Genomic DNA, 21910 nt, shown 5'->3' with positions numbered 1-21910 from the left:
CAGACTAACCAAAACCTTAAGAAACGGTGATACTGACCTTTACTGACCCTGGTCACTTCAGTAGACTAGAGCCTGGACTCTGTTCACCTTTGCTCCAATTCTGTGCCAAATTTTCCTCTGCTCAAGTACTCTCATGAATATGCATACACCACTCAAGCCCCTTCATGAATATGCATACACCCTTAGCTTAAAACTCCAATTTTGCTGTTCAAGGAGGCACTGCTTTGGGAAATATTCTCTGTGTTTTCTTTACTTGTTGCAGATAATAAAATTCTTCCTTCTCCAGCTTTTTGACTTGGTTGTGTTTTTCGCTCAACACCCAACAAGAGGTGAACCCAGTTTGGGGATAACAATGACCAAGTTTTAAAGTGAAGGCATGAAATTCTCTAGTTAGGCCTGTTTATTTGTCCCTGTGTACATTATATATATGATAGATCTCGGTTAATAAAAATGTTTGGTGCCAAATTGAAACCTTTTCTATAAAAAAACATGTTTTTTAGAAATCATAAACAACATTTATAAGTTTGCCAACGTACAGAATGCAACTGTAAAAGGCAGTTCATAGTTGCTTACTTCTTAGTTTTCACTATAAATTAAAGTTTTTAAGGGTTAAGAATTCTAATTAATATATGTAATTAAAACTACTAAAATTAATAAGAAAGACATCTTTGAATGAAATTAAAAAAAGAAAAACTCACAGGGAATGAAAATACATTTTGTTAATTAAGAACAAAGAAACTAATTTTGTCCTGGAGAGAGAGAAAGAAAGAAAAAGCACAAGACAAAGTCTGAAAGTAAAAAGGAAATTATAGAAGTTTTGTAGGAAAGAAACCCTGAAAAATGAGTTTTGAACATGGTCAGCACTGGCTATGATTAAAATAAAATTTAATTGAGTAAATGAATTTTAATATTTATAGTAAAGCGGGTACAAAAGTAGAATTTAGTTTTCTGTGTTAAGAGAACAAAATTTTCATGGAATATCAATCTGCTTTTAAAAACAGATTGTAAATTTTCTTTACCTCTTCTTAAATAATCCATTGCAACTTTCTGTGCCTTTAAAAGGTTTTATTGTCACTTTGAATTAATAAGTATTGTTTCACAGTGACCTATGATCCTTTTTGACCCAATATTCTAAAACTTTTTGATACCTTAGACAAACTTCCCCAAGTCAAATTGTAAATGAAATTTTTTTTGACCTCTAGCTAACTTTGAGATATTTCGAAGGGCTCCTAAGACATCTCAAAGAGAAACATTAAACTAACTAGATTAATTTGGTGTGTTAGATTGCGTGGGAGACATTGTCAAATAAATGGTATAAGCTTTCTCACATGCATGCTCAGTCACTTCAGTCGTGTTGGACTCCTTGCAACCCTATGAACCATAGCTAACTAGGCTCCTCAGTCCACGGGATTCTCCAGGCAAGAGTACTTAGTGGGTTGCCATGTTCTCCCCAGAGGATCTTCCCCACCCAGGGATTGAACCTCTGGTCTCCTGTATTACAGAAGGGTTCTTTACTACTGAGCCACTGGGGAAACCCATAAACCTTCTTAGATTATATTATATAGGTAAATGCCATTGATAGAGACATTCCAAATAATTGCATGGAATTCCTAAAACTCTGTTTTGTCCTGGTGTAATGTCATCTGTTGTAATTCTAGTTATTATCTTAAAATGTTGTATGTCATGGAAATAACCACATTTATTGTCAATTGCATTGTAATCAGATCTTTATGCCATTTCAAGTCTTCTGTCACTTATAGACAATCATTATTTTACTCTGATGCTTTTACAAAATAAAGATCTTCAAGAAGATTCATAAAAAAGACTTTTTGATGACTTAGAACATACCACTGAACTGGGTAAGAAATTGCAAAACTAATGGAAAATCTGATGGCTTCACCCACATCAATAGAAATCAATTACATGGGACTGAATGAGATGATAAATATGATTTATAATTTTGTAAACTTTTGTCTGAAATTTGACAGGCCTTTATTTCTTTTTTCTTTTTCCATAAAACATTTACTGTATACTATGACCTACAACCAACTGATAAAGTATATCTTTATAAATAAAAATGAAACATTTGTCTTTTTCTCTCTACCTGATCCATCCAGAATTTGGCTTTTCCAGCTGGCTTTCCTCTGGACTTGATGGCTTATTGTGACCAGATTACAACTAGCCATACTAATCATTTTTTAAGTTGTTCTCTTAAATAACAATTAGTTATTTTCAAATGGTTTATGCCTTGTCTCTCTCTGAGTACTATGACCTTATTAATATTACTAGCTATATTACTTATAACCAGTCTATTTTATAAGACTATTGTCTCTTGCATAAGCCAATGTGTAACCAACCCTCAGACAAAATTAATGATGGCTAAACATCTTGAGGCAATTGATCATGTATCAGATCAGATCAGTCACTCAGTCATGTCGGACTCTGCGACCCCATGAATCGCAGCATGCCAGGCCTCCCTGTCCATCACCAACTCCCGGAGTTCACTCAGACTCACATCCATCGAGTCAGTGATGCCATCCAGCCATCTCATCCTCTGTCGTCCCCTTCTCCTCCTGCCCCCAATCCCTCCCAGCATCAGAGTCTTTTCCAATGAGTCAACTCTTCGCATGAGGTGGCCAAAGTACTGGAGTTTCAGCTTCAGCATCATTCCTTCCACAGAAATCCCAGGGCTGATCTCCTTCAGAATGGACTGGTTGGATCTCCTTGCTGCTGTCATTTATTGAGATCATCCTACGTACAGATATTGTGCTAAATGCTTTTGAATAATATCTCACTTAATCCCTAAACATCCCTGGGCTCATATTATTATGTCTTATTTAAAAAAAAAAAAAAAACTGAAGGACTTCCTTGGTGGTCAGGGGTTAAGAATCCACCTTCCAATGCAGGGGATGTGGGTTTGGCAACTAAGATCCCACACGCCATGGGGCAAATAAGCCCACAAGCAACAAACACGTGACACAGCCAAATAAATAAATATTTCTTTAAAAAAGAAGGAAAAAAATCTTAAAAAAGAAAGAAAAATAGAAAAAAACGGAGGGTCAGATAAGTGAAGTAACTTACTAAAGGTCATTCTGAATGGATCTGCCTCCAAAATCATGTTCCTAAAAAGTTTTAGAACTGGTGTTGACCCAGGGGCAGCCCTCACCTAATACAGAATCAAAAGGCCTGACTAAGTAGAAAAACTGAATCAGCTTTTGCCCATGTTCAAACCCCATCCTCGAATTGCCTCTTGGAATTTGGCTTACAGGGAAAAACAAACAGCCGTGTCCCATTTTGTGCTGAAATACAATTGAAATGGCTCATTGTTTTCTTTACTCTGAGTCCCCTATGAGCCAACAAATTGTCAGCATACAAATTGAAAGCAGTTCTAACACAGTGCCTGCTGAGTGTGTGATAATAAGATGCAATGGAAGCCGGGTAGGAAGGGTTTAGGGGGCAGTCTTGTTATCTTGATTGTCAAGAATAACAGTGAGTTCACGTAAGGACATTGCCTTGCTCAAAATTCAGCATTTGATTTTGTTTCAGAAGCTTTGAATTATTTATTTTACTCCCTGGTGATTTACCATTTGCTTTTTTAAAATATAAGAATATTTATAATTTAGGTATTATTACATTAAATATTTAAAATATTAGATATTTTAGAGGAATTCCCTGGTGGACTAGTGGTTAGGAGTCCACGCTTGCACTGCCGAGGGCCTGGGTTCAGTCCCTGGTCAGGGAACTAGGATCCCACAAGCTGTGTGGTGTGGCCAAAAAATAAATAAAAATTTTAAAATAAAATATTAAATATTTTGATGTAGAATTCACTGGACTTTGCTATCACTGTTTAGCATCCTTATACTTCAGCCACCTGATGCAAAGAACTGACTCATTGGAAAAGACCCTGATGCTGGGAAAGATCGAAGGCAGGAGGAGAAGGGGACGACAGAGGATGAGATGGTTGGATGGCATCACGGACTCAATGGACATGAGTTTGAGCAAGCTCCAGGAGTTGGTGATGGACAGGGAAGCCTGGCCTGCTGCAGTCCATGGTGTTGGAAAGAGTCAGTCATGACTGAGAGACTGAACTGAACTGATACTTCAGATGGGATTCTCTGGTAGCTCAGATGATAAAGAATCTGACTGCAATGCAGGAGACTCCAGTTAGGTTCCTGCTACGTCTTTCCTGGTGGCTCAGATGGTAAAGAGTCTGCTTGCAATTCAGGAGACCCAAGTTTGAACAGGAAAATATGTGTAATTGTAGTTCTTTTTGACCAAAGTAACTTTTTCTTTTCAGTCTACGTATTTTTTTGTTTACTTATTTTTGGCCGCACTGGGTCTTTGTTGCTTTCTGTGGGCTTTCTCTAGTTGTAGTGAGCAGGGACTACTCTTCGTTGCCATGTGTGGGCTTCTCATTGCAGTGACTTCTGCTGTTGCAGAGCACAGGCAGCACAGGTTCTAGGCACACAGGCTTCACTAGTTGCAGCACAAGGGTTCAGTAATTGTGACTCGGGCTTTAGTTGCTCTTTGGCATGTGGAATCTTCCTGGACCAGGGATTGAACTCATGTCCTCTGCACTGGCAGGTGGATTCTTATCCACTGTACCACCAGGGAATCCCTGATCAAGTAACTATTACTATTAAAGCTCGTTATGTCTCCTTATCTCTCCTCTGCCATGTTCCTACTGTGAATGCTGGAGCACCTTGAAAACCAAAGCGTAGACCAGTATCACTACCAGGTAAAGCCAGCTCCATTTATTCAAACATTATCAGTCCAAATGTCAGCTTTGGGGCCTGGGAGGACCTTGACTGTATGTTTTCTTGATGTTAAAGTTTAAAGCAGCTACTTTTGTGCCATCTTAAGTTCATCATGAACATCTTAAGTACATAATGAGAAATGATGGCCTGGAGGAAGCACAAGCTGGAATCAAGATTGCCAGGAGAAATATTAATAACCTCAGATATGCAGATGACACCACCCTTATGGCAGAAAGTGAAGAAGAAATAAAGAGCCTGTTGATGAAAGTGAAAGAAGAGGGTGAAAAAGTTGGCTTAAAGCTCAACATTCAGAAAACTAAGATCATGGTATCCGGTCCCATTACTTCATGGCAAATAGATGGGGAAATAGTGTAAATAGTAGCTGAATTTATTTTTCTGGGCTCCAAAATCACTGCAGATGGTGACTGCAGCCATGAAATTAAAAGATGCTTACTCCTTAGAAGGAAAGTTATGACCAACCTAGACAGCATATTCGGAGAAGGCAATAGCACCCCACTCCAGTACTCTTGCCTGGAAAATCCCATGGACGGAGGAGCCTGGTAGGCTGTAGTCCATGGGGTCGCTACAAGTCGGACACGGCTAAGCGACTTCACTTTCACTTTTCGCTTTCATGCATTGGAGAAGGAAATGGCAACCCACTCCAGTGTTCTTGCCTGGAGAATCCCAGGCATGGGGGAGCCTGGTGGGCTGCCATCTGTGGGGTCGCACAGAGTAGGACACGACTGAAGTGACTTAGCAGCAGCAGACAGCATATTAAAAAGCAGAGACATTACTTTGCCAACAAAAGTCCGTCTAGTCAAGGCTGTGGCTTTTCCAGTGGTCATGTATGGATGTGAGAGTTGGACTGTGAAGAAGGCTGAGCGCTGAAGAATTGATGCTTTTGAACTGTGGTGTTGGAAGACTCTTGAGAGTCCCTTGGACTGCAAGGAGATCCAAGCAGTCCATCCCTAAGGAGATCAGTCCTGGGTGTTCATTGGAAGGACTGATGTTGAAGCTGAAACTCCAATACTTTGGCCACCTGATGCAGAGAGCTGACTCATTTGAAAAGACCCTGATGCTGGGAAAGATTGAGGGCAGGAGGAGAAGGGGACGACAGAGGATGAGATGGTTGGATGGCATCACTGACTCGATGGACGTGGGTTTGGGTGAACTCCAGGAGTTGGTGATGGACAGGAAGGCTTGGTTGGCTGTGGTTCATGGGGTCGCAAAGAGTCGGACATGACTGAGCGATTGAGCTGAACTGAACTGAAGTCCACTTACCCCTTTCCCACATAGCCTCGTTCTACAAAGCATGAATAAAATAAAAACTCACTATGGTTGTTCTCCATCAATTTGATTTCAATTAAAATAGTGGAATTGTTTAGTCACCCAGGAGAACAGAACAGTGAATAGTGTTAATCTTACAGGGAATAAAGCCAAATAAAAAAAGAAAACAAAAGCATGCCATCACCAATTACTGAAATGCTACCCTCCAGAATGATTTCACCAAGGGGCATATCTTGTCTTTAAATTCAATTATGGAAGCAAATTCACCAATTCAATAATTTTTACTAAGTCTCTCTCCCAACTGAGCATTGTGCTATGCATCCAGGATTAAAATGCAAACTAATAAAAGCATGGGTTCCCCAGGTCAGTTCAGTTCAGTCGCTCAGTTGTGTCCGACTCTTTGCAACCCCATGAATCGCAGCACACCAGGCCTCCCTGTCCATCACCAACTCCCGGAGTTCAATCAAACTCATGTCTATCAAGTTGGTATGCCATCCAGCCATCTCATCCTCTGTTGTCCCCTTCTCCTCCTGCCCCCAATCCCTCCCAGCATCAGAGTCTTTTCCAGTGAGTCAACTCTTCGCATCAGGTGGCCAAAATATTGGAGTTTCAGCTTCAGCATCAGTCCTTCCAATGAACATCCAGGACTGATCTCCTTTAGATCCTGGATCTAAAGGAAATCAATCCTGGATCACTCCTTTGGACTGATTCAACCATGGACTGGTTGGATCTCCTTGCAGTCCAAGGGACTCTCAAGAGTCTTCTCCAACACCACAGTTCAAAAGCATCAATTCTTCAGTGCTCAGCCTTCTTCACAGTCCAACTCTCACATCCATACATGACCACTGGAAAAACCATAGCCTTGACTAGACGGACCTTTGTAGGCAAAGTAATGTCTCTGGTTTCCCTGGTGGCTCAGTGGTAAAGAATCCTGCCAATGCAGGAGACACAGGAGACACGGGTTTGATCCCTGGATCAGGAAGAATAAGAAATAACAACCCACTTCAGTATTCTTGCCTGGGAAATCCCATGGACAGAGGAGTCTGGCTGGTCACACTCCATGTGATTGCAAAGAGTCAGACATGACTGAGTGACTGAGCTCACATACAATAAATGCATACATAAGAAAAAGTCATGCTGTCCTAGATTCAAAGATCTCAAAGTCTTGCAGGAGAAAGTGACCTGCAGATGGTGCCCCCACGCCCATTGACGACTACCATAACCATGGGTGTGGACACAGTGCTACGGGAAAACTGATATGAGAGAAGATATCCTATGTGCCTGAGATTGGTCAGAAAAGGTTTCATAACAGAGAAGAGCTTTTAGTTGATGGACACTGAGGGGTTTGCAGCAGCAAATGCTGGGGGCCCACGGGATGGTAGATAAGGAAAGACTTCCAGGCAGAAGGAGCCATATGAACAGAGGCACACATGTAGGATAGGAGCGGGGTTGTGTATGACTCTGCCCATGGCAATACTGGTGGGTAATACAGAAATATGACAGTGGTTGCCTCTTGGCTCTGGGATTAGAGGTAAATCAATTTCAACTTCACCACTCTGGTTTTTTTCCCCTAAAATTTGTACAAATAGATATATTTTTTAATAAGGACAAGTAACTTTAAAAAGTGCATGGCATATTGGAGAATATCGCTAGGAAGTGAAGAGAGATGGAGATGCTGAGGGTGGCCAGTGAGCCTGAAAAAAGCTTTGGTTCGGAGGGTCCCAGATCCCCACTGAGTTAAGAAGATTGACCTATATCTGTGAGTGTGAGTCCCTACATGCTCAGTTGCTTCAGTAGAGGCTGACTCTTTGTAACCCCATGGACTATAGCCCGCCAGGGTTCTCTGTTTATGGGATTCTCCAGGCAAGAATACTGCAGTGGGTTGCCATGCCCTCCCCAAAGAAATCTTCTCTACCCAGGGATCGAACCCAAGTCTCCTGCACCTCTTGCATTGCAGGCAGATTCTTTACTGCTGACCTACTGGGGAAGACCATATCTGTCAGCAGAGGTTCTCAACCCTGGCTGAGGAGCTTGAACACTACTGATGCCCAGGCCACATCCAGATTAACAAGCAAAGAATCTCAGAAAGCGGGCTTCGGGTCCCAGAAAAATGGGATGGATACAGCCAGACATGGTTGCTCTAGAATGAGTGTGTTCCAGTGGGGAGAAGCTGGAGGTGAGGAGAGGCGCTATGAGACAAGGAGGAAGAGGAAAAGGACTGAGGAGGGCAGTGACCGACAGCATCTCAGGGTAGGAGAGGGAGGAATATGACAGATGAAAGAAAAGAAAAGGACATTTCTGGCAGGAAATGATGCAGGAGGGCCTGGAGCATTTGGATGGATGTAGGAAGCAATGTTGGGACCAGAACAAGGTGCAGAGAGGAGATGAGAATGTCCCCATTCTCATGTTGGTGACAGTAGGTTTAATTTATTTTAAAATATCATTATAGTTAAACCCTTGGCTTCTTATGCCATAGAATGCGATTTTGTGACCACACATCAGTTATGTCCATGACTATCAAGTTATTATTGATTTTTCAATCAACTTCATCTTTAAAGTTTTAGATATATGTATTTTGTGGTTAGTTCTAATTGACCAATGCTTCTAAGCTATGATTAGCTTTATTATGAATAATAACATTACCATTTTAAACTCTAGAGTCTGTTGGTCCAGAGTAGGGTTACACAGCCTCAGCACTGTTGACTTTTTGTGCTGGATCTTTCTCTCTTGGTGGGGAAGGGCTGCCCTGGGTAGTGTAAGGATGTTGAGCAGCCCCCCCAGGCTCCACCCATTAGGTGCCTGTAAGATCCTCCGATCCTCACCATCCCCAGGTGTGGCAACTAAAACTGTCTCCAGTCATTGCCAAACACCCGTTAAGGAATAAAATCCCCACCTCCCCCTCTCCAAAGTGAGAATCCCTGGTCTAGAGTCTAATTCTAAACCAATTCTCAAACCCTGTGTGTGTGTGTGTCACACACACACACACACACACACACACACACACACACACACACACACACACACACACACACACACACACACACACGGTCCCCAGGGACCGTGTTAAAAGGCAAATTCTGATTTTGTGGTTCTGGGGTAGGGAACATGAAATTTTGCATTTGTAACAAGCTTTAAGGTGATGTTACTCTATAAACAAGTCTTTTGAGTAGCCAAGCTCTAGACATTACATGCAATAAGTGCTAAAGTAAGTGCAAATTTCAGTGGGAACAAGAAACATGTCTATTGCAGCTCTCCATGAATGCATTTGAGAACTGATCAAAACCTCTGAATATTTACAGGATCACTTAATACTATTTTATAGAATTCATGGGTATGAGGACCCACAAATACAATGAAGCTATAGCCTTAAAAGCCTGCCACCTGCCGTAACTGTCTATAAGACTATTCACCTGGAAAGCTTTTTCTTTAATTACCATGTTGTTAATCCTCTCCATCGGCAAGAAGTGCTATTATAATTTGATCTTTATTGAAAGCAAATGTTTCCATTTGTTCATGCGATAGATACTCTTATTCTAATCACACTCCTTTATCTAATCAAAGACCAATTTTGGATCCTGAGTTACATGCTGGTCCTTTAAATGACCCAGGAGTCTATCTTAGTGCTGACGTGTATCCAAGTTGTCCGCCCAGATGGGCCTCACATGATGGAAGAGATGTGAGTCGGAAGAGTTGCTCTGGAAAATGCATTTCTCAAAATGAAATAATATATTCTCCAGTTTACATAATTAGAGGTATATTTCCCTGGAAATGTTATCCTTAGAAGACCATATCCAGGAGAATGTCACTATTAAAAATCTGTTCAACCTTTACTCAGTCCGCAGACACTTACTGACCCCTTACAAGGGGCAGGGACTGTCGCAGGAGATGGGGGAAGGGCCGTGAGACAGCAGACAAGAGGAGATCAGGTAGGGAAGACCAACGGTGCAGGACACCATTTCACAAAGCGCTAAGTGCCCAGGAGAAAGGCAGTGATGTGAAGGTGACACGAGACAAGGTGAGGGCAGTCAGGGCAGACCTCTCTCAGGAGATGATTCAGGGACAGTGAGGTCCAATCGAGAAGAAGGTAGCCCTGCAGAGACCTGGAGGAAGGTCATTTCAAAGGAAGGCCAAGTGATGTAACCTAAGAACATTTTTTTGTTGTTGAGTTGCTAAGTCGTGTCCGGCTCTTTTACAACCCCATGGACTGTAGCCCACCAGGCTCCTCTGTCCATGGGATTCTCCAGGCAAGAATACTGGAGTGGGTTGCCATTTCCTTCTCCAGGGGATCTTCCCCACCCAGGAATCAAACCCATGTCTTCTGCATTGCATGTGGGTTCTTTACCACTGGGCTACCTGGGACAATCGAAGAAGAGAGGATTGAGAATGAAGGAAAAGCACAAAATCCAGAGCCACAAAAGAAGGGCCCAGTCCCTACTTAACCATTTGGGAGCTCTTGGAAGTTGAGCCAAGTTTCCTAATCCTTTCTATGTCTCAGTGTATGCAAAATCAGGGAGTGAACCAGATCAGAGTCTGCATATTGGAGTCATCTGGGAAACTTACTGAACACAGATGACATCATCAGTCCAGGGGGCAGCATTGGACATGGAGTCTCTGAACAACTCCCAGGCAATTCTAATGCACACAGCAAGCAGCTTGAGAACCCCAAACTGGGTTATCTGTGATGTTCTGTCACACCCCTATCACCTGGGGGTTTAGGGCTGACCCTGTCACTGATTTAAGTGAACTCAGCCAGCCCTGGCCTTTGTAGCTTCAGTGTCTCCAGCTGCTGGATGTGGGGAGGTGACCTGGATTCATCTATCCTCTTTCATATTATTATTCTTCTATGGCATGGTTAGATTGTTTGCTTATTTAACCACAGGGTTGAAATCCCATCTTGGGCCAGCCGTCTCTTGCCTCCGCTGGAGGAGGTAATGTGATATTCCCCGCAGGGTTTCTTTCTGTTAGCCTCTCCAAAGCAAATGGACTTTTCCATCCTTTTCAACTGTAGCATGAAAAGAGGACTACAGCCATTATAGGCACTTTCTTTATAAATGGAGGCAAACAACAAATAGCTCTCAGCTTGCTATCCAGGTAAACTAGAGACAAATTTAGAAACATTGAACTTGGACCGTCATTTGACAAAGCAGAGTGAGAATGTTTGTTTTGTTCCAGGATGATTGCAACCCTCCCATCCTTTTTAAAATTCTGTACACTCTAATCCAAAAAGACAGGTAGTGTTTGCAAAAGCCAGAGCTCCCTAAAGGGCTTAACTCCGTTAATGACCGAGGCCGCTAAATTCCAGCTCAAGCAGATTAGCCAAGCTAAGTCTTTGGCATTAGGGTCTCCCCTAACACCCAGGCCCGCTGAGAAGCTGTCAGTCCTCCTTCTCCCAAATCCTCCCTAAACTCCCAATAATAGCAACTTAATCTATGAAGAAAGCAACAAAGGCAGAGATCTAAGTACAGTCTGTGCTGCTGAACTGTCCTTTAGAAATAGAATGTGATCCACATGGTCATTTTATATTCTCCAGTAGCCATATTAAATCCGTTTAAAAAAAAGAGCTGGCATTAAGTTGAATTAATATTTTATTCTACACCCTAATATTATCTAAGCACATGATTGATAAAAAAAATTTTACTAACAAGACATTTTATATTTTCTTAGCAAATCTTCAAACTCCTTTGTGTATTCTATTTGTTATTGTTAGTCAATCACTCAGTCATGTCTCACTCTTTATGACCCCATGTACTGCAGCATGCCAGGCTTCCCTGTCTCTCACCATCTGCCAGAGCTTGCTCAAACTCATGTCCATTGAGTCAGTGATGCTATCCAATCATCATCTTCTGTCATCCCCTTCTCCTGCCTTCAATCTCTCCCAGCATCAGGGTCTTCTCTAATGAGTCGGCTCTTCTCATCAGGTGGCCAAAGTATTGGAACTTCAGCTTCAGCATCAGTCCTTCCAATGAATATTCAGGGTTGATTTCCTTTAGGATGGACTGGTTGGATCTCCTTGCCATCCAAGAAATTCTCAAGAGTCTTCTCCAACACCACAGTTCAAAAGCGTCAACTTTTTGGCATTCAGCTTTCTTTATACTCCAAGTCTCATATCCAAACACGACTACTGGAAAAACCATAGCTTGACTAGACAGACCTTTGTCGGCAAAGTAATGTCTCTGCTTTTCAATTCGCTGCTAGGTTGGTCATAGTTTTTTTTCCAAGCAAGTGTCTTTTAATTTCATGGCTGCAGTCACCATCTGCAGTGATTTTGGAGCCCCCAAAAATAAGGTCTCTCACAGTTTCCATTGTTTCCTCCTCTATTTGCCATGAAGTGATGGGACCGGATGCCATAATCTTAGTTTTCTGAATGTTAAGTTTTAAGCCAGCGTTTTCACTCTCCTCTTTCACTTTCATCAAGAGGCTCTTTAGTTCTTCTTTGCTTTCTGCCATAAGGGTGGTGTCATCTGAATATCTGAGGTTATTGATTTTTTTCCTGGCAATCTTGATTCTAGCTTGTGCTTCATCCAGTCCGGCATTTCACATGATATTCTCTGCATAAAAGTTAAATAAGCAGGGTGACAATATACAGCCTTGACGTACTCCTTTCCCAATTTGGATCCATTCTGTTATTCCATGTCTGGTTCCAAGTGTTGCTTCTTGACCTGCATACAGGTTTCTCAGGAGGCAGGTTAAGGTGGTCTAGTATTGCCATCTCTTGAAGAATTTTCCACAGTTTGTTGTGATCCACACAGTCAAAGGCTTTAGCATAGTCAATGAGGCAGAAGTAGATGTTTCTCTGGAATTCTTTTGCTTTTTCTATGATCCAACAGATGTTGTCAATGTGATCTCTGGTTCCTCTACCTTTTCTGAATCCAGCTTGAACATCTGGAATTTCTCAGGTCACATACTGTTGAAGTTTAGCGTGGAGAATTTTGAGCATTACTTTGCTAGCATGTGAGATGAGTGCAGTTGTGCTGTAGTTTGAACATTCTTTGGGATTACCCTTCTTTGGGATTGGAATAAAAACTGACCTTTTCCAGTCCTGTGGCCACTGTTGAGTTTTCCAAATTTGCTGACATATTGAGTGCAGCACTTTCACAACATCATCTTTTAGGATTTGAAATAGCTCAGCTGGAGTTCCATCACCCCCACTAGCTTTGTTCGTAGTGATGCTTCCTAAAGCCTACTTGATTTCACATTCCAGGATGTCGAGCTCCAGGTGAGTGATCGAACCATTGTGGCTATCTGGGTTAGCATATCTCAATTCAAACTAGATATATTTCAAGTGTCAATACCCCATATGTGGTTAGTCACTGGGGCCTCAGAGGATCCTATTTGTTTTTGCAGTGCTGGGAGCAGGAGGGGAAATAGGGCAATTTGGTGTGAGGGGAGCGGGTATAAACATTTCTTTAAACTAATATGAGCTTCCCTGGTGGCTCAGATGGTAAACTGTCTGCCTGCAACGTGGGAGACCTGGGTTCGATCTCTGGGTTGGGAAGATCTCCTGGAGAAGGAAATGGCAACCTACTGCAGTATTCTTGCCTGGAGAATCCCATGGACGGAGGAGCATGGTAGGCTACAGTCCATGGGGTCGCAAAGAGTCGGACACGACTGAGCGAGCTTCACTTAAACTAATATGAATCAGTGGGTTCTACCTTGGAAAACATGTTGGCAAAGTTCTTTCTTTTTTGAAGAGGTGGTGTGGTGAGCCTGGGGGCTTCCCCAGTGGCCCAGCAGTAAAGAATCCACCTGCAATGCAGGATCCGCAGGAGACACGAAATCCTGCGTTCAATCCCTATGTCCGGAAGATCCCCTGGAGGAGGGCATGCAGCCCACTCCAGTATTCTTGCCTGAAGAATCCATGGACAGAGGAGCCTGGTGGGCTACAGTCCATAGGGTTGCAAAGAGTCAGATACGACTGAAGTGACTTAGTACGCACGCATGCACATGGTGAGCTGGAATGGGAAAAAGCTATGGGGTCAAATAGATTCAGGTTTACTTTATGCATGTGTGAATTAACAGGACATGATTTTAGGCCAGCTGCTTAACTTTTCTCACCTGTAAAATGGGGAAAACACTTCATTTGACTCCATTTTTCCCCCCTTGGCTATTCCCGATCGATGGACATGAGTTTGAGCAAACTCTGGGAGATAGTAAAGGACAGGGAAGTCTGGCATGCTGCATCCATGGGATCAGAAAGAGTTGGACACGACTGAGTGACTGAACAACAACAGTGACCGATCTTAGCTGTGGTGTGCAGGATCTCGTTCCCTAGATAGAATCCAGGGCCCCTGCATTGGGAGCATGCAGGACCCAGGACCATCCCAGGACCACCAGGGGAAGTCCCTTCATCTGACTCATGAGAACAAAATGGGGAAACATTCAACAGCACCCAATGGAACCCTGACCATGGGCTTGTGACTAAGGAAATATAGAAATCCTGTCTGGCAGTGGTCCCCAAGCCCCGATCTTTTTGGTAGCAGGGACCAGTTTCTTGAAAGACAAATTTTTCCATAGATCGGGTTGGGGGCAGGCGGGGGAATGGTTTCAGGATGATTCAAGCACATTACGTTTATTGTGCTCTCATTTCTTATTTCCTATCTAATGCTGCCGCTGATCTGACAGGAAGTATTGGTCTGAAGCCTGGAGGTGGGGACCCCTGTCCTCTGACGTGTGTGTCCCTGTGTATGGAAGGTAACCAGTCAAGGTTTGTGGAGCTCACCATAAAACTGTGGCATAAACAAAAGCAGCAGTTACAGACTGACTCTTATTAACAGATGCACAAGAGCTTTAAATATATGTTGAAATAAACCCAAAGGCCATTAACTTCTCTGTGTTTTCCTCTAACTCTTCTGACTTTTACATAAGAACTGCTATTTGGAGCAAGTTGCCACATCATTTGTTAACATGGCCCCAAGATTTAGTGAAAATTTTCATTTTTGTTGAAGTAAATTTTACTTTAACATTCTTGGAGGTGACTTGTCCTTATTAAAACAGAAAGGCTGTCACTTTCTTTTCCCTCAGTTCAGTTCAGTTCAGTCGCTCAGTTGTGTCTGACTCTTTGTGACCCCATGAATCACAGCACGCCAGGCCTCCCTGTCCATCACCAATTCCCAGAGTTTACCCAAAATAATGTTCATTGAGTAGGTGATGCCATCCAGCCATCTCATCCTCTGTTGTCCCCTTCTCCTCCTGCCCCTAATCCCTCCCAGCATCAGGGTCTTTTCCAATGAGTCAATCCTTCGCATGAGGTGGCCAAAGTACTGGAGTTTCAGCTTTAGCATCAGTCCTTCCAATGAACATCCAGGACTAATCTCCTTTAGAACGGACTGGTTGGATCTCCTTGCAGTCCAAGGGACTCTCAAGAGTCTTCTCCAACACCACAGTTCAAAAGCATCAATTCTTCTGTGCTCAACTTTCTTGACAGTCCAAGTCTCACATCCATACATGACCACTGGAAAAACCATAGCCTTTACTAGACGAACCTTTGTTGGCAAAGTAATGTCTCTGCTTTTCAATATGCTATCTAGGTTGGTCATAACTTTCCTTCCAAGGAGTAAGCGTCTTCTATTTTCATGGCTGCAGTCACCATCTTCAGTGATTTTGGAGCCCCAAAAAATAAAGTCTGACATAGTTTCCACTGCTTCCCCATCTATTTGCCATGAAGTGATGGGACCAGATGCCATGATCTTCGTTTTCTGAATGTTGAGCTTTAAGCCAACTTTTTCACTCTCCTCTTTCACTTTCATCAAGCGGCTCTTTAGTTCTTCTTCACATTCTGCCATAAGGGTGGTGTCATCTGCATATCTGAGGTTATTGATACTTCTCGTGGCAATCTTGATTCCAGCTTGTGCTTCTTCCAGCCCAGTGTTTCTCATGATGTACTCTGCATATAAGTTAAATAAGCAGGGTGACAATATACAGCCTTGACATACTCCTTTTCCCATTTGGAGCCAGTCTGTTGTTCCATGTCCAGTTCTAACTCTTGCTTCCTGACCTGCATACAGGTTTCTCAAGAGGCAGGTCAGGTGGTCTGATATTCCCATCTCTTTCAGAATTTTCCACAGTTTATTGTGATCTACACAGTCAAAGGCTTTGGCATAGTCAATAAAGCAGAAATAGATGTTTTTCTGGAACTTTCTTGCTTTTTCCATGATCCAGTGGATGTTGGCAATTTGATCTCTGGCTCCTCTGCCTTTTCTAAAACCAGCTTGAACATCTGGAGGTTCACAGTTCACATATTGCTGAAGCCTGGCTTGGTGAATTTTGAGCATTACTTTACTAGTGTGTGAGATGAGTGCAATTGTGTGGTAGTTTGAGCATTCTTTGGCATTGCCTTTCTTTGGGATTGGAATGAAAACTGATTTTTTTCCAGTCCTGTGGCCACTGCTGAGTTTTCCAAATTTGCTGGCATATAGGAGTTCCAGAAAAACATCTATTTCTGCTTTATTGACTATGCCAAAGCCTTTGACTGTGTGGATCACAATAAACTGGAAAATTCTGAAAGAGATGGGAATACCAGACCACCTGACCTGCCTCTTGAGAAACCTGTATGCAGGTCAGGAAGCAAGAGTTAGAACTGGACATGGAACAACAGGAAATAGGAAAAGGAGCTCGTCAAGGCTGTATATTGTCACCCTGCTTATTTAACTTATATGCAGAGTACATCATGAGAAATGCTGGGCTGGAAGAAGCACAAGCTGGAATCAAGATTGCCGGGAGAAATAACAATAACCTCAGATATGCAGATGACATCACCCTTATGGCAGAAAGTGAAGAGGAACTAAAAAGCCTCTTGGTGAAGGTGAAAGAGGAGAGTGAAAAAGTTGGCTTAAAACTCAACATTCAGAAAACGAAGATCATGGCATCTGGTCCCATCACTTCATGGCAAATAGATGGGGAAACAGTGTCAGACTTTATTTTTTGGGGCTCCAAAATCACTGAAGATGGTGACTGCAGCCATGAAAATAGAAGACGCTTACTCCTTGGAAGAAAAGTTATGACCAACCTAGATAGCATATTGAAAAGCAGAGACATTACTTTGCCAACAAAGGTCCATCTACTCAAGGCTATGGTTTTTCCAGTGGTCATGTATGGATGTGAGAATTGGACTGTGAAGAAAGCTCGGTGCCAAAGAATTGATGCTTTTGAACTGTGGTGTTGGAGAAGACTCTTGAGAGTCCCTTGGACTGCAAGGACATCCAACCAGTCCATTCTGAAGGAGATCAGCCCTGGGTGTTCTTTGGAAGGAATGATGCTGAAGCTGAAACTCCAGTACTTTGGCCACCTCATGCAAAGGGTTGACTCATTGGAAAAGACTCTGATGCTGGGAGATTTGGGAGCAGGAAGAGAAGGGGACAACAGAGGATGAGATGGCTGGATGGCATCACTGACTCGTTGGATGTGAGTCTGAGTGAACTCCGGGAGTTCACTCCCGGTGTTGCACAGGGTGGTGATGCACAGGGAGGCCTGGCATGCTGTGATTCATGGGGTCACAAAGAGTCGGACATGACTGAGGGACTGAACTGAACTGAACTGAGTACAGCAATTTCACAGCATCATCTTTCAGGATTTGAAATAGCTCAACTGGAATTCCATCACCTCCACTTGCTTTGTGCATAGTGATGCTTTCTAAGGCACACTTGATTTCACATTCCAGGATGTCTGGCTCTAGTTGAGTGATCACACCATCGTGATTATTTGGGTGGTGAAGATCTTCTTTGTACAGCTCTGTGTATTCTTGCCACCTCTTCTTAATATCTTCTGCTTCTGTTAGGTCCAAACCATTTCTGTCCTTTATCGAGCTCATCTTTGCATGAAATGTTTCCTTGGTATCTCTAATTTTCTTGAAGAGATCCTTAGTCTTTCCCATTCTGTTGTTTTCCTCTATTTCTTTGCATTGATCGCTGAAGAAGGCTTTCTTATCTCTCCTTGCTATTCTTTGGAACTCTGCATTCAGATGTTTATATCTTTCCTTTTCTCCTTGCTTTTCACTTCTCTTCTTTTCACAGCTATTTGTAAGGCCTCCCCAGACAGCCATTTTGCTTTTTTGCATTTCTTTTCCATGGGGATGGTCTTGATCCCTGTCTCCTGTACAATGTCACGAACCTCATTCCATAGTTCACCAGGCACTCTATCAGATCTAGTCCCTTAAATCTATTTCTCACTTCCACTGTATAATCATAAGGGATTTGATTTAGGTCATACCTGAAAGGTCTAGTGGTTTTCCCTACTTTCTTCAATTTAGGTCTGAATTTGTCAATAAGGAGTTGATGATCTGAACCACAGTCAGCTCCTGGTCTTGTTTTTTTGACTGTATAGAGCTTCTCCATCTTTGGCTGCAAAGAATATAATCAATCTGATTTCGGTGTTGACCATCTGGTGATGTCCATGTGTAGAGTCTTCTCTTGTGTTCTTGGAAGAGGGTGTTTGCTATGACCAGTGTATTTTCTTGGCAAAACTCGTATTAGCCTTTGCCCTGCTTCATTCCCTATTCCAAGGCCAAATTTGCGTGTTACTCCAGGTGTTTCTTGACTTCCTACTTTTGCATTCCAGTCCCCTATAATGAAAAGAACATCTTTTTTGGGTGTTAGTTCTAAAAGGTCTTATAGGTCTTCATAGAACCGTTCAACTTCAGCTTCTTCAGCATTACTGGTTGGGGCATAGGCTTGGATTACCATGATATTGCATGGTTTGACTTGGAAACGAACAGAGATCATTCTGTCGTTTTTGAGATTGCATCCAAGTACTGCATTTCAGACTCTTTTGTTGACCATGATGGCTACTCCATTTCTTCTAAGGGATTCCTGCCCACAGTTGTAGATATAATGGTCATCTGAGTTAAATTCACACATTCCAGTCCATTTTAGTTTGCTGATTCCTAGAATGTCAACATTCACTCTTGCCATCTCCTGTTTAACCACTTTCAGTTTGCCTTGATTCATGGACCTGACATTCCAGGTTCCTATGCAATATTGCTCTTTACAGCATCGGACCTTGCTTCTATCACCAGTCACATCCACAACTGGGTATTGTTTTTGCTTTGGCTCCATCCCTTCATTCTTTCTGGAGTTATTTCTCCACTGATCTCCAGTAGCATATTGGGCACCTACTGACCTGGGGATTTACTCTTTCAGTATCGTATCATTTTGCCTTTTCATACTGTTCATGGGGTTCTCGAGGCAAGAATACTGAAGTGGTTGCCATTCCCTTCTCTGGTGGACCATATTCTGTCAGACCTCTCCACCATGACCTGTCCGTCTTGGATGGCCCCACATGGCATGGCTTAGTTTCATTGAGTTGGACAAGGCTGTGGTCCGTGTGATCAGATTGGCTAGTTTTCTGTGATTATGGTTTGTGTGTCTGTCCTCTGATGCCTCTTGCAACACCTACCGTCTTACTTGGGTTTCTCTTCCCTTGGACATGGGCTATCTCTTCATGGCTGCCCCTCCTGACCTTGAACGTGGGGTAGCTCCTCTCAGCCGCCGCCCCTGACCTCGGGCATGGGGTAGCTCCTCTCGGCCGCTGCCCCTGACCTCGGACTCAGACTCCCATTTTTTGGTGAAAATCAACCTTCCTCGGCTCTTTGCCTTGGAAAAGTCCCCTCCCTGATAAGGACGAGCCCTGGTGTATATGAAACCAAGCAAGACCCTGCAGGGCCTTCCAGGATACAAAAGTCCCTCCATAGCCCTCATTTCCTGTTGGTAGAGAAAAGGCTTTAGTCTCCTAGGCTTTCATCGAATTCCAAAGAGCAGACTCAAGCCATTAATGATTAGAATAGAGTCACAGGACTCTTTGGTCTTCCTGGAGGGATATAGATAATAATCTGATGCATATCTTTGAATTGCTCTGCAGAAACTAAGACTCCTACCTGGTGGAGGATGGTGACTACTTACTGACCACAAGCATGCAAACCCCAGGCTGCTTACAAGCAGAAGGTTGATGATTGAGATTCCTGAAACACCACCCTATTACCTCACCTCCAGCCCTTCAGAGAAAGGTCCCTAAACTGAGCAGGCATCCTACAACCCTCTCCCCTAAAACGGTCTTTGATAACCCTTGCCTAAGAGCCAATAGGGAATTCAAATCTTTTGAGCATGAGCTACCCATTCCCTTTGCTTGGCACCCTGCAAATAAACCCTTACTTTGATGCAAACATCCACCATCAGAGTTTGACTTTCTATACCGTGGGCACACGAGCCCTTGCCTGGTAACACAGGGTTCTGTGGATCTTTCTGCCTGCCTTCATAAGAGGGCAGCCTGAGAATGGAAAGACATAAAGGAAAAGATCAAAGACAGCTGGCCGTATCAGTAAATCACCAGCCCACTACTTTCAAAATCTAGATGATGTTAGACACATGTTAAGTTTAAAAAAGACAAAAAATAATTCAAAATCAGTTTGGGGTTGATAGTGGGCGAGGCCATGCATGAATGGAGAGCAGGGGACATGAGAACTCCCTGTTCTTTCTGCTCAATTTTGTTGTGAACCTAAAACTACTCTAAAAATAAAGTCTACTTAAAAGGGGGAGAAAAGAAGTTTTGGCTCAGGTAGAAAACCAAATTCTAAGCATAGTAATACAATGGCCACCATGTTAGGGTGTGCAGTTTAGTTCCTTTTTTCTTTTCTTTTTTTTAAGATATAATGAGACCTAGTAAGAAAGGTGTTTCCAAAAGTTCAGCTGCTTAAACGAAACAGACACAGAAAGAAAATTCAATTTGAGAAACGCAATTAGCAAATCAATACTCTTTGAATGTCACTTAGGGCTGACAGAAACAAAACCAGGTGCAAGTTCGTGTGTGTGTGTGTGTGTGTCTTTGTCTGTGCAAACCAATCTAGGTATGATTTCCAATGCGTGGATTCTATATTATGTGCCTAGTAAGACTGAAAAGATACCAGAGTTAAACTTGTACTAGTGTCCTAGTTTAGGTTCTATCAAAGCTGACTCTAAAATAATTCAGGTCGAGTTTTGGGGGCAGGTGACCTCAGGAAGTGCTGGTGAGGGAGCAGGAAAGTAAGAAGGGGTAGAGAGAAACCCAATAAATAAATGGTACATAAATGAACAGTCTTCCCCTCAAGGCATCTGGGGCTCAGTCTCACTAGGGACCCTCTGAGAAGCCACGGAGAAGCTTCTCAGAATGGTCCCACCAAGAGGGGAAGCTGAGCTGTTTATCCACAGACTCTTTCCCCACTGGCAGAGTGCTGAGTGAGGTTATTAAGTTCCTAAGTCTTCCAGGCCTCCTTGAGCTACACAAATAGAACAAACACCAAAAATCTTTTTTAAATTTAATTTCGTTTTTTAAATTTCTTGGCACAGCATGCATTAGCTCCCCAACCAGGGATCGAACCAGTGACAGCTCCCTACAGGGGAAGAGTGGAGTCCTTAACCCTTGGACCATCAGGGAAGTCCCAAAACATTATAAAGAAGAATTATATTTTTTTCAGACACCAAAAATTTTTAGAACTAGAAAAAATCCCTGACAAGAAGTCCCTGCTTTTTAAAAAAATTTTTTAAGGTAAGAGTGAATTACAATATTCTATAAGTTTCAGGTGTACAACTAATTTGTACAACTAATTCAAAAAGATATGTGCTCTATTCATCACAGCATGACTAACCATTGCCAAGATACAGAAACAACCCAAGTCCCCATTAACAGATACATGGATAAAGAAGATGTGGTGTATATATACAACTGAATATCACTCAGCCATGAAAAATATGCCCACCCCTTGAGGTGGGAACTGTCCAAAGCAGCTGCCTGTGAACTCCAACAGGGGCCAGCGGAGACAAAAAGAGGAGGGGCAAGGAGAGAGAAGGAAGTTGATGTCTAGTGTTTCTGTTTAGCCTGGAGGAGAGCATAGCAATCCACTC

The sequence above is a fragment of the Bubalus kerabau genome, chromosome 3, assembly GCF_029407905.1.
Source record: "Bubalus kerabau isolate K-KA32 ecotype Philippines breed swamp buffalo chromosome 3, PCC_UOA_SB_1v2, whole genome shotgun sequence".
Classification (NCBI taxonomy): domain Eukaryota; kingdom Metazoa; phylum Chordata; class Mammalia; order Artiodactyla; family Bovidae; genus Bubalus; species Bubalus kerabau.
The sequence above is the reverse complement of the archived record's forward strand: the minus strand, read 5'-3'. Positions refer to the sequence as shown.